This window comes from Elephantulus edwardii, unplaced genomic scaffold (assembly GCF_000299155.1).
Source record: "Elephantulus edwardii isolate Elephantulus edwardi_28Jun2011 unplaced genomic scaffold, EleEdw1.0 scaffold00014, whole genome shotgun sequence".
Lineage (NCBI taxonomy): Eukaryota > Metazoa > Chordata > Mammalia > Macroscelidea > Macroscelididae > Elephantulus > Elephantulus edwardii.
Window position 1 is genome coordinate 843,456 of NW_006399764.1, and position 5,402 is coordinate 848,857.

The window sequence follows — 5,402 nt, forward strand, 5'->3', positions numbered from 1 at the left end:
TTCAGTGAACAGAGTGTGTTTATCATGCTGTGCTCCCATCACCATTACCCATTTCTAATTTTTTTCTATCATGAGGAGATTCTTTTACATTAAAAAAGGGATTTTTGTTTCTATTAAAAAAAAACAAACCAAAAAAACAAAAAAAAAACCCATTGGAGGGTCAGCTGTGGGTCCTTTCTGACTCTGTGGTACACAACAACAATGCTGGAAATGCAAACATGAAAAACCCCGTTGTTACTTAACTGTCCAACACATTGATTTTCAGGTTGTGCCTTGGATGAATCATGCTCTTTTGACACCTCTGCATATGTTTCTCTTTCTGCTCTTAATTATCATCTTCATTCACTTCTCTTTGTACAGTTCAGGTCTCCTCATGCTTTTATTTAGCAAATACTAATACTGCCCCTGACAACTGTGAGGCAGAATGAGGCGCTCCTCAAATATATTCTCAGAGTTCTTTTACATTCACGGTCTTGTTATTAGTTACTATCGAGATGACTCTAATTTACAGTGACCTTATGTATAACAGCATGAAATGTTCCCAGGTCCTGTACCATCTAAATTATCATTAATTTTGTTTTGTATAATGCCCTCTAAATCAGGGGCTTGTATAAACAATATTGTGTCAGGTGAGTTTCATTGGCTAATTTTTGGAAGCAGATTGTCAGGCCCCTTTCTTCCTAGTTTGTCTTTTTCTGGAAGGTTCATTGAAACATATTCACCATCGTTGACTCTACTAGTATTTGAAATATCAGTAGCATGGTTTCAAGCATTAAAGGAACATGAAAACTAAAAAAAAAAATAACAAACTGATGTCATAGTCTTTATTAAAGTGTACTATGGTTACTTAGTCACTTTTCTTCATGCCCCAAGAAGCCAGAGTTTTATGAGGCTGAGTCTAAGTCACTTGTTCATTAAATACTTAGCACAGTATCAGTCCCACTGCACAATAAACATTTGTTGCATGTAGAAATGTCCGTTGATCACAAATATTTAAAAAGAACATGCACTATCAAACTATATTCTATATAGAAAAAATGATGAGTACGTAGTAAACATTCTTTTTAAAAATACTGTTAAAAAAACAACAGATTTAACAGCATCCACTAGTATTTGTTGTTAGCAGTTAGCCATAAAAATGATTTATATTTGATACTAGTATTGATCTAAAATTGTCAATGGATAATTTTATAAAAAGTAGTGTCATCCATATTAACTTCTTACTCAAAATAAGTTTATAATCAAGAATATAATGTTATAAATCCCTGATAGATGCCTAAGGTTGGAATAGAAATTATTTTAGATTCCTATCCTTCTGAAATTCTCAAGTGGTTTATTTTTTTCTAATTGTAAATGATACTCAGAGTAATGTTGGTATTATTCTAATTGTCATGTCTCCCTCTCATGGCGACGATCGATTGACCCAAAGGATTTAGTTTAAAAAGGTCAGTGGTTCAAGTCCATCTGTAATTTGCCATTGAGAATATTCTGATAGACCAGAGTAGAACTTCCCTGTTGGATTTCCGAGGTTAATTCTTCATGGAAGCAAGCTGCAACATCTTCCCATGGAGCAGCTGGTACGTGACCTTTGGTTTAGTAGCTAAACAGTTTAACTACTGTGGTCAGTGACCCTTTGCACATGATATTGTTGTTGCTGTTATATGCTGTAGGATCAGATACCACCCATAGTGGCCCTGTGAACAACACATCTGAACCTTGCTCTTCATATTCTCCATCTTCACAATCTCCATCAGGCTCCAGTCAATGGCCCAGGCCACTGCGTCAGTCCATCCTGTGGAAGGTCTTCCTCTCTTCTTCTGACCTTCTTTCCCAGCATGATGTCTTTTTTCCATGGACCAATCTCTCCTGACAACATACCCCAAGAATGTGAGACAGAGTTTCGTCATCTTTGCTTCTAAGGAGCAACCTGGATGTATTTTCTCCAAGGCAGATTTGTTTGTTCTTTTGAAATTTATGGACTGTTCAATACTCTTCACCAACACTGTAATTCAAAGGCATCAGTTCTTCTGTCATCCTTATTTATTGTCTAACTTTCAGATGCATAGGTTGTTGTTGTTGTTACGGGTCTTTTACTTGACTGTGACTCATAGCAACTCTATGAACAATAGCTTTGAGCTTTATCCTAGCCTGAACCAATCTCACTGTCTCAGACACACCTGATTCCATTGCCACAGTCACTGTATTATTCCATCCCAACCAGGGTCTTCCTTTGCTCCAATGACCCTCTACCCTTCCAAGCATGACGTCCTTCTCCAAGGACTGGTCCCTCCTGGAAACATACTTAAAATAAGGAAGCAATTGAAAATACTGTGGTTTGGATCAGGTGCACCTTAGTCTCTAAATTGATATCTTAATGTTCACACTTAGAAGAGGTGCTTGACAGCAGATTTCCCAATGCAATACATCTTTTGACTTCTTACCTGCTGGTTTTATGCATAGTGATTGTGAATTAAGTAAAATGTAATCATTGACAACTTCAATTTTTTTCCTCAGACTATCATAACATTTTCTGTTGGTACACACAGGGAACATGGTGTACACACATGATAACATTGAATATTGTATATGAATATATTTGATATATTTGAGAATAGTTTATAATTTTATGTCTGACAAGTCTTTCATGCATAAAATATAACTTAAATGCATTTTGCAAAAATTTTAAGGATAAAGCAATATGTTCATGAGAACAAACAGAACCGAAAAACTTTGACTACATTTATTTGGAAGACTTTGCCCTCACTTCAGCAGTTGATAAAGATAAAAAAAAAGAAAGAAATGAATATGTCTCTCTGTTACCATGGGACTGCTTTGTTTTATTTGCAAGAAGGTTCAGCAAAGCTTAATTAGCAGTCTTTACAGCAGAGAAATAATGCATGACATGATTTACCTTCTATCTGGAGCAAAATTAAAAAGAAAAATGTAAGGTATGAAGACTTAAAGGCTCTCAGAATGTATCAATTATTTATATTAACATTCATTATCTGACTAAAAGGCAGGATAAAGGCTTTGGGGAATTGTAGGGTTCATATAATTTCTCTCTAATTATTCTAATTTACTGTAATTAAGACACTGAAATAATCCTGAGAGAAAGAATAATGTCTCTTAATATTAACTGAGAGGGCGAAAAAGCTATTCTGCTTTTTAAGCTTTATTTACTACAACTTTTCAATGTGACAGAAAGACTGATCCTGACTTGTGAAAGATTTAGAAAAAAATACGGCTGCTAGAATATCTAATACTAAAGTGTATCAAACATAACTCAGAATGACAACATTTCAGTTTACAAAGTATTTACAAATTAAAAGATCCTATCACATCAATATTATATACGGATATATGAAAATCATGGCTTTAGAAAAAAAAATGGCATCTTTAATGAAGATTCTCAAAATTTCAAGAGCAGAGAAAATGTAACGATGTAAGTGCATATTAGATAACTTCATGGATAGATATTTCCCCTAAATCTTCTTGCAGTGTGACACTTGGCATCCTTCTGTCAGGAGGTGGGAATCTCTCATCTTGCACCTGCAAAGACCTTTGGAACAACCTTAAACAATAGTTGTTGTTGTTGTTAAGTGTCGTCGAGTCGCAGGCGACTCATAGCGACCCTATGAAGGAGAGTCCTTGACGCTTGGGTGCCTTTCATTCTCTCTCCAAGTTCATAGGGTTTCCGGAGGCAAGCTATTATGGAAGTGGACGCCACACCTCCTTCCACGCTTGTTCAATCGGGGAGCTCCACCCCACTCTCAGTCCGCATTGGGTAGCCAACCGTTAACGCATTTGACACATCCGTGTCAGTGTTCAGCCTCACAGCAACCACAAGTGACCGAGGGACGGCAACTTGTACACCAGGGCTATACAACCTAGAGGAATGTCTGAACAAAACACAATGAAAGACTGGCCGGAGGGCCGCGAACTAAAAGTCACCCACCTTTGTCTTGGTCACATGGTTTTCTCTTCGCTGGGCCAGCTGATCTCTCTCTCTCTCTCTTTCTCTCTCTGTTGATGTTATTGTTGTTAAGTGCCGTCGAGTCGCAGGTGACTCATAGCGACCCTATGAAGGAGAGTCCTTTAAACAATAGAATACTATGAAAATACAACTTCGGCGTGACTTTGATAAGATTCAATATATAGTCTTCACCTGGTTCTTTCTTGGGACACACAGCATTCTATCCCTGGGCTGCTATGTAATAAATATACCTGCTTTGATATCATCATTCAGAAAAGATATTTCTGTGTTGAGCAGAGAAAGATGCTCTCGAGATTCCAGCCCCTACAACCCCCGCTGTTTTCATCTCCCCATGCATATGAAAAGAGAAACCCTCAGAAGGACTGTATGCCCAGCTGCCAACTACCTGTAACATTATCAGAGAATCAGAACTATAATCACCTAGGCAGTTTACTCCCTAATTCCTGAACCTCAGAAACTATGAGAAAGAAACGTTTGATTTTGTTTTAAACCAATACATTTTGAGATTCAAGTCCTGTGCCATAGTGTGTAATCTATTGGGCTGCTAACTGAAAGATCAGTGGTTCAAATCTACTTTCTATTCTATGGCACTCATTTCCTCCAGTAAATATTTCCAACCTTGGGAACTGATAGAAGGTGATTCTGAATTACCTGGTTTGAGTTTTGTTTTTTTTTAATGTTGGGAATTTTCTTAAGTAGCAAACAATAATCTACCCAATATTACAGGAAGTTTAATTGTGTAATCAAAGATCTATTATTTCCTTTCTGAAGATTGTATTGCAATTGTAGCACTTTCATGAACAAATCAAATGCTGAACCTCTACTCACAACTTAGTAAGCCACATTTCTCACCAATGTTCATTCAAATTCACTTGAACTCTTTTTTTTTTCTTTTTTATTGTGTACCATTGGGTCAGATCTGACTGGCCCAGGAGGAGATTGACTTTCCTTCTCCAGTGGAGCATCTGGTAGATTTGAACCACACACCTTCAGCAATGCAGCACAGCTTCTTACCACTAGGTCACCAGAGCTCCCTTATGAAACTCACTTGGAAAGTTAGTGGTTTCTGCTGGTATTTAGATTCTTGACTATTTGGTGGAGAGTTATGTCAAGCTCCCTATGCTTGGTTAGAATAGGAAATAGTGTTTTCAAGATGCGCCTATTTACGTCGTAAATGACAAATATTCCAGGAGTGGCTATACAGACAAACTCTGAAAAGACAAGGACAATTTGAGGTGATCAGACTTTGTGCTAGAAGCTCAGCTTTGTAGATGCAGAACAATAGAAGAGATTATTTGTTGTTATTATTTCTCCCTTGATAATAAAATTAACAGGCAAGTTTCCTGCAGGTTAGTAATCTTTATTTGAAAACAGATTTCTAAAAATTATTTATGTGCTTGTTTGTGTG